Below are 8,717 nucleotides of genomic sequence, written 5' to 3'. Positions count from 1 at the left end.
GTCAACGTGTTGATGGTATAATGGTGAAGTCAACGTATGGTAGCTAATGGTGAAGTCAACGTGTTGATGGTACCTAACCCCCAACCCTTGATGGTAGCTAATGGTGAAGTCAACGTGTTGATGGTAGCTAATGGTGAAGTCAACGTGTTGATGGTAGCTAATGGTGAAGTCAACGTGTTGATGGTAGCTAATGGTGAAGTCAACGTGTTGATGGTAGCTAATGGTGAAGTCAACGTGTTGATGGTGTGTCTCATTTTGAACCACGTCATGTGTCTGAAGGACCCGTTTCTCAGTGGGGGGGGGATGGAAAGAGGAGGGGCGGTGAGTCATTATGCTCATTATATATTACCAGTGTGATCATATGCAGAGCCTTCGGAAAGCATTCAGACCCCTTGACTTTTTACACATTTTGTTACATTACAGCCTTGTTCTAAAATGGATTAAATACATGTTTTTCATTCAGCAATCTACACACAATACCTCTATGATGACATCACAATACCCCATCATGACATCACAATACCCCATAATGACATCACAATACCCCATAATGACATCACAATACCCCATCATTACAAAACAAAAACAGGTTAGACATTTTTGCAAATGTATTAAAAATAAATACCAGAAATACCTTATTTACATAAGTATTCAGACCCTTTGCTATGAGACTCTAAATTGAGCTCAGGTGCATCCTGTTTCCATTGATCATCCTTGAGATGTTTCTAGAACTTGATTGGAGTCCACCTGTGGTAAATTCAATTGATTGAGCATAATTTGGAAAGGCACACATCTGTCTATATATAAGGTCCCACAGTCGACAGTGCATGTCAGAGCAAAAACCAAGCCATGAGGTCAAAGGAATTGTCAGAGACAGGATTGTGTCGTGGCACAGAACTGGGGACATTTCTCCAGCATTCAAGGTCCCCACAGTGGCCTCCATCGTTCTTAAATGGAAGAAGTTTGGAACCAGCAAGACTTTTCCTAGAGCTGGCCGCCCTGGCCAAACTGAGCAATCAGGGGAGAAGGGCCTCGGTCAGGGAGGTGACCAGGAACCTGATAGTCACTCTGACAGAGCTCCAGAGTTCCTCTGTGGAGATGGGAGAACCTTCCAGAAGGACAACCATCTCTGCAACACTCCATCAATCAGGCCTTTATGGTAGAGTGGCCAGACAGAAGCCACTTCTCAGTAAAAGGTACATGACAGCCTGCTTGAAGTTTGCCAAAAGGCACCTAAAGGACTCTCAGAACATGAGAAACAATATTCTCTGGCCTGATGAAACCAAGATTGAACTCTTTGGCCTGAATGCCAAGCGTCACGTCTGGAGGAAACCTGGCACCATCCCTACGGTGAAGCATGGTGGTGGCAGCATCATGATGTGGGGATTTTTTCAGCAGCAGGGACTGGGAGACTAGTCAGGATCGAGGGAAAGATGAATGGAGTTCAGAGAGATCCTTGATTAAAACATTCACTAGAGCACCCAATGAACTCAGACTGGGGTGAAGGTTCACCTTCCAACAGGACAACGACCCTAAGCACAAGGCCAGGACAACGCAGGAGTGGCTTTGGGGGAACAAGTCTCTGAATGTCCTTGAGTGGCTGCCAGAGCCCAGACTTGAAACCGATCAAACATTTTTATTTAACTAGGCAAGTCAGTTAAGAACACATTATTATTTACAATGACGGCTCACACCTGGCCAAACTGTCCCCTAACGCAACAACGCTGGGCCAATTGTGTGCCACCCTATGGGATTCCCAATCACGTCGGTTGTGATACAGTCCAGGATCAAACCTGGGTCTGTAGTGACCCCTCTAGCACTGAGATGCAGTGCCTTAGACCACTGCGCCACTCAGGATCCTGAACATGGTGAACAATCTAGCTAGTAGTTAGGTTAAATACGGCATTTCAATCTAAATTTGCGGGTCTGCTGAACGCAAACTTGAATGCCTTCTGTGTAACTTCCATTCCACTGTGACCACTGAGGCTGTACCTGCTTTACTGTGAACACTGAGGCTGTACCTGCTTTACTGTGAATACTGAGGCTGTACCTGCTTTACTGTGAACACTGAGGCTGTACCTGCTTTACTGAACACTGAGGCTGTACCTGCTTTACTGTGAACACTGAGGCTGTACCTGCTTTAAACAGTTTTACTGTGAACACTGAGGCTGTACCTGCTTTAAGTTACAGTTTTACTGTGAACACTGAGGCTGTACCTGCTTTAAGTTACTGTTTTACTGTGAACACTGAGGCTCTACCTGCTTTACTGTGAACACTGAGGCTGTACCTGCTTTACTGTGAACACTGAGGCTGTACCTGCTTTACTGTGAACACTGAGGCTGTACCTGCTTTAAGTTACAGTTTTACTGTGAACACTGAGGCTGTACCTGCTTTACTGTGAACACTGAAGCTGTACCTGCTTTACTGTGAACACTGAGGGTGTACCCGCTTTAAGTTACAGTTTTACTGTGAACACTGAGGCTGTACCTGCTTTAAGTTACAGTTTTACTGTGAACACTGAGGCTGTACCTGCTTTAAGTTACAGTTTTACTGTGAACACTGAGGCTGTACCTGCTTTAAGTTACAGTTTTACTGTGAACACTGAGGCTGTACCTGCTTTAAGTTACAGTTTTACTGTGAACACTGAGGCTGTACCTGCTTTACTGTGAACACTGAAGCTGTACCTGCTTTACTGTGAACACTGAGGCTGTACCTGCTTTACTGTGAACACTGAGGCTGTACCTGCTTTACTGTGAACACTGAGGCTGTACCCGCTTTAAGTTACAGTTTTACTGTGAACACTGAGCTGTACCTGCTTTACTGTGAACACTGAGGCTGTACCTGCTTTATGAACACTGAAGCTGTACCTGCTTTACTGTGAACACTGAGGCTGTACCTGCTTTACTGTGAACACTGAGGCTGTACCTGCTTTATGTGAACACTGAGGCTGTACCCGCTAAGTTACAGTTTTACTGTGAACACTAGGCTGTACCTGCTTTAAGTTACAGTTTTACTGTAATACTGAGTGCTTTAAGTACAGTTTTACTGTGAACACTGGGCTGTACCTGCTTTACTGTGAACACTGAGGCTGTACCTGCTTTAGTTTTACTGTGAATACTGAGGCTGTACCTGCTTTAAGTTACAGTTTTACTGTGAACACTGAGGCTGTACCCACTAAGTTACAGTTTTACTGTGGACACTGAGGCTGTACCTGCTTTAGTTAGTTTTACTGTGAACACTGAGGCTGTACCCACTTTAAGTTACAGTTTTACTGTGGACACTGAGGCTGTACCTGCTTTAAGTTACAGTTTTACTGTGAATACTGAGGCTGTACCTGCTTTAAGTTAGTTTTACTGTGAACACTGAGGCTGTACCCACTTTAAGTTACAGTTTTACTGTGGACACTGAGGCTGTACCTGCTTTAAGTTACAGTTTTACTGTGAACACTGAGGCTGGTACCTGCTTTTCACTGTGAACACTGAGGCTGTACCTGCTTTACTGTGGACACTGAGGGTTACCTGCTTGTTACAGTTTTACTGTGGACACTGAGGCTGTACCTGCTTTAAGTTATGAGGTTTTACTGTGAACACTGAGGGTGTACCTGCTTTACTGTGGACACTGAGGCTGTCCTGCTTTACTGTGAACACTGAGGCTGTACCTGCTTTAAGTTACAGTTTTACTGTGGACACTGAGAACTGGACACTGAGGCTGTACCTGCTTTACTGTGAACACTGAGGCTGTACCTGCTTTAATTACAGTTTTACTGTGAACACTGAGGCTGTACCTGCTTTAAGTTACAGTTTTACTGTGAACACTGAGGCTGTACCTGCTTTAAGTTACAGTTTTACTGTGGACAAGTTGGCTACTGAGGCTATTTGATCATAATCTAGACCTATCAGAGTGGCCTACCATCAAAAACAATGGGAAAACGCATCCCATAATATTTTAACATGGAAATAGCCGTGCTGTCATTCAGCCTACAGTAGCAGCCGATGTGTGAGGTTCAGTGTGGGCCAACATTCCATCAGACTTTTGAAAATAAACAGGGCTTTGACCTTTAACCTGTTTATCCACTCGTCCTTCAGACAAGGACGTGACTGAACATGTTGTCGTGTTGTTAGATGCAAGAAACCACTTTAACAAAATAAAACGCATTATTATTCCCATACCATTATTACAGCGAAAGGAGACACATTATTCTACCCCTCTGCCTATTGGCTACTGAGCTTATTCAAGCCGGTCTCAAAAAATACAACACTGTCCCTTTTCAGAGGGAAAAAAGCTCTTTACCATTACTCACTAGATGTCTAGAAATGTACATTTTGTGCTCTTGTAGGAAGCAATCACTCCTCTATTGCTGACTACACATGATCTATAACTGGGCTAATAACTCACTAACTAGCCAAGGATATGAATAAATGATCTATAACTGGGATAATAACTCACTAACTAGCCAAGGATATGAACAAAATGTGCAGCTCTCACTTTAATCTCACTTTAATCTCATGCTCATGCAGCTCATGCTGTAAACACAGTCCAGTTCAGAGTAAATGACACAGAACCATATATGGCAATGGTCTATTTACATATAGGCCTAATGCAACTCTGATTGGGTATGCTGCACCGGTCTGCGAGGACTATGGTAGAGTGGTGTCAATGCAATAGAATCCTATTCTGAAGCATTCTGCCTACAACAAAATCTCTTGCATAGATTGCTTCGTTTCGCTATGTTGCATTGAAAGTGGCTAATGTTGCGCTGATTCGTTACAATTGCCACTGTAAAGAAATGATCGTGTCAACAGGAAACCTCTAGAACAGTGTTCAGAGTCAATGTTCAATTTCTGGGTCAAAATGCAAGCAGATGTACCGCTCAGATTATTTTTGAACATGACTTAAAAACTTAAGGCTCAGCAATATTAACCAATTAAAAACAGTACTGTAGCAAAGAGGTGTGTGCAGTAAAGCTATAGGCCCAATACATTATCACCTCATAATGGCTTTGCCCTGCCAATGCATTGTAATAGTATTTCAATATTTGGAGGTGGGCTGTATGATCACACCGGTAATAGATCCGTTGTTGTATTACTGTGAGGCACAGCTGAGTGAGCATACATTCAAATAATTTTGCTTTTTTATTTTACTGGGCTGATGGTGCGTCCATGTGATGGTCATTCTCAGCGGAGAGCAGACCATATGACCAGAGTTTAGCAGTTGAAAATCCCGCTCACAGCAGAGAGGGTCTTCCATGACCTTTACAACCGCTCTGCACTCACAGGAGAGAGAAAAACTGAGCTCTAAATTCTCTCCATTCATTAAAATCACAATTTAACCAACACCCCATCTATTGTTGTGACTACCGGGACCTAACATTTAACCAACACCCATCTATTGTTGTGACTACCGGGACCTACCATTTAACCAACACCCCAAAAACAAAAATGTATGAAACGTTTAAGAGATCAGATTTGTTGTTTATAAATACTTTGCTACAACGACACACTTAGCTAGTTACCCAGCTGGTTCCTTTCTGTTAGCATCATGCTGCTTTCATTTAGCATGGGTCCTCAGATCTGCAAAAGGTTCTACAGCTGCACCACCGAGAGCATGGTTGAACTGGTTGAATCAATGCCTGGTTTGGCAACTGCAAGGCACTACAGAGGGTAGTGAGAACGGCCCAGTACATCACTAGGGCCAAGCTTCCTGCCATCCAGGCAGGACCTCTATACCAGGCGGTGTCAGAGGAAGAACCTAAAAAATTGTCAAAGACTCCAGCCACCCTAGTCAGACTGTTCTCTCTGCTACAGCATGGTAAGCGGTACCTGGAGCGGCAAGTCTAGGTCCAATAGGCTTCTAAACAGCTTCTACCCCCAAGTCATAAGACTTCTGAACATCTAGTCAAATGGCTACCCAGACTATTTGCAGTGCACCCCCTGCCGCCCTCCAACCCACCCCCCACCCCTTTACACCACCTCTAGTCTCTATTGTCATCTATAAATTGTCACTTTAATAACTCCACCTACATGTACATACTACCTCAACTAACTGGTGCCCCCGCACATTGACTCTGTACCGGTACCCCCCTGTATATAGCCTCCACATTGACTCTGTACCGGTACCCCCCTGTATATAGCCTCCACATTGACTCTGTACCGGTACCCCCCTGTATATAGCCTCCACATTGACTCTGTACCGGTACCCCCTGTATATAGCCTCCACATTGACTCTGTACCGGTACCCCCTGTATATAGCCTCCACATTGACTCTGTACCAGTACCCCCTGTATATAGCCTCCACATTGACTCTGTAACGGTACCCCCCTGTATATAGCCTCCACATTGACTCTGTACCAGTACCCCCTGTATATAGCCTCCACATCGACTCTGTGCAAGTAGACCACAGATGCATGCTGGTCCGGGCATGCTCTGAGCTGGTGAAGTGACTGAAATTGGAGGGGTGGGGGGGGTGCTCCAGCCTTTGGGAATCTGTACAGCTCTGTGCTCCAGTGAAACAGAGCACGCTCCACTCCACTCCTCGCTCACATTCTCTGGTGGAGGGCTGAGAGCAGCAGAATGAGGGTCCGCCTCCCAGCATCCCTCCGCTCTCCCTTTCCTCCACTGACTCCGACCGAAAATGGACACGGTCTTCCAGCTGATGGCGAAACTCGAGTCTCATTGCATTAATTCTGCCCCGTGCACAAATTCATGTTGTTTTTTTCCTATGACCAGAGTAAGTGAAATATTCCTCGATATGAAAAAAGACCCAAGCGCTTAATAAACAACAACAACTCAAGCCCGTAGATTCCCACTCGTTCACTACTGCTGCAGTGCTTGTTGTAGCGCTGAGTGGAAGTAGGAAGAGGCTCATTTAATGGCTGGTAAGAGTGTTGAATACAAAGTGTTGACAAGTGAGACCTTAAACATGAACTCAAGTCGGCAGCTAGAAACAGCAACTCTTTTGCTGTATTCGTTGACAGTCTAGTCGTGGTTTTAAACGTTTTGAAAATCTCACTTCCTTTTATGCCTGCTACTTTACTGCAGACCCCGGTCATCTGAGACACCCAATTGGCCCGTGTTAAGCTCATAGGGCACTTGATTTTCTCTCTGGGTCTGCAGGGAAGGCAGAGTTTGTAGCTACGGACACGTGAAATGATTCACGATGGCAACAGTTCTGAGGTGCTGCTCATGTAAACGGATGTGAAACGGCTAGCTTAGTTAGCGGTGTGCGCTAAATAGCGTTTCAATCGGTTACGTCACTCGCTCTGAGACCTTGAAGTAGTAATTCCCCTTGCTCTGCAAGGGCCGCGGCTCTTGTGGAGCGATGGGTAACAACGGTGCTTCGTGGATGACTGTTGTCAATGTGTGCAGAGGGTCCCTGGTTCGCGCCCGGGTATGGGCGAGGGGACGGTTTAAAATGATACTCAGAACAGAGCAGCCGAATCAGATGCACCTATCATTTAAAAAAAAAAAAAGGAGCACAAGAATTTATCGCCGTGGAGATCGAACAGTAGATCGTTGATGACCGCTGCTCTAGAAAGTTGAGTGAACTTCAATCTCTCTCAGAAGTTCAGACATTAGTGCATTTTAAGCACTGATTCAACCACACACAAAAAACAACAGGGAAATCAAAAGCAGAAAGCTGAATATCCGTTTGATCATGGTTATTAAAGTGTGTATTTAATGTAACCTTTATTTAACCTTTATTTAACCTTTATTTAACCAGGCAAGTCAGTTAAGAACAAATTCTTATTTTCACTGACGGCCTAGGAACAGTGGGTTTACTGCCTCGTTCAGGGGCAGAACGACAGATTTGTACCTTGTCAGCTCGGGGATTTGAACTTGCAACCTTCCGGTTACTAGTCCAACGCTCTAACCACTAGGCTACCCTGCCGCCACATGGTGTCACATGGTGTCACCCAGTCACTACAAAGATACAGGCGTCCTTGCGAACTCAGTTAACGGAGAGGAAGGAAACCGCTCAGGGATTTTCACCATGAGGCCAATGGTGACTTTAAAACAGTTACAGAGTTTCATGGTTGTGATAATGCCATAGTTTTGTTGATATACTTTTAACACTACAATTAAAATGGCTGCTGTAGTTGTGGCTATTTCCAGTGATGCAAAAAAAAAAAAAAAAAAATGATGTCAAGGAAAATGAGAACTGGAGCAAGGTTGTGGGTGGAAAATCCCCAAAGGAAACTGTTTTACCTCTTTTTATCACGGAGAGAGAAATCCTGACAAAAGGATGAGGCCATAGCCAACCCCATTAAAGAGGAGGAGCTCGACAGGAAACTAACCCAAACCACTTGAGGTTAGTACAGGAGTACATGAACTCTGGCGTGTGTATATCTTCTCAGTAAAGAAGTGAGGGCAAAGATTCTGATCGGAGGAATAACATGTTGTTTTCAAAGAGAATCATCTGTTCGGTTTGAAGTCGGTACCCTGAGCCGCATGGCTGACCAGAACTACATTCAAGTTACAGTTAAAGAACTACCGGAATCAGCAGATGATACAATCAGATGATACGACCAGCAGATGATACGACCAGCAGATGATACGATCAGCAGATGATACGACCAGCAGATGATACGACCAGCAGATGATACGACCAGCAGATGATACGACCAGCAGATGATACGATCAGCAGATGATACGACCAGCAGATGATACGACCAGCAGATGATACGACCAGCAGATGATACGATCAGCAGATGATACGAC

At 44.6% G+C, this 8,717-nt stretch overlaps 1 long non-coding RNA gene across 4 annotated transcripts; it reads right to left on the bottom strand.

The window, feature by feature from the left end:
* Positions 1-1,976: 1,976 nt before the first annotated feature.
* Positions 1,977-2,808, bottom strand: LOC127906647 (uncharacterized). Of its 4 annotated transcripts, XR_008062222.1 has the most exons (4): positions 2,685-2,808; positions 2,259-2,345; positions 2,107-2,135; positions 1,977-2,021 (listed from the first exon to the last, which is right to left on the bottom strand). It is a non-coding gene; the product is annotated as an uncharacterized LOC127906647 (long non-coding RNA). The 4 variants fall into 4 exon arrangements; XR_008062221.1 differs by lacking the exon at positions 2,107-2,135 and having other exon boundaries at positions 1,979-2,021; positions 2,685-2,804; XR_008062223.1 differs by lacking the exon at positions 2,107-2,135 and having other exon boundaries at positions 1,986-2,079; positions 2,685-2,805.
* Positions 2,809-8,717: the final 5,909 nt, after the last annotated feature.

Source organism: Oncorhynchus keta, chromosome 13 (genome assembly GCF_023373465.1).
Source record: "Oncorhynchus keta strain PuntledgeMale-10-30-2019 chromosome 13, Oket_V2, whole genome shotgun sequence".
NCBI lineage: Eukaryota > Metazoa > Chordata > Actinopteri > Salmoniformes > Salmonidae > Oncorhynchus > Oncorhynchus keta.
This window is presented reverse-complemented; position numbering and strand designations above follow the sequence as displayed.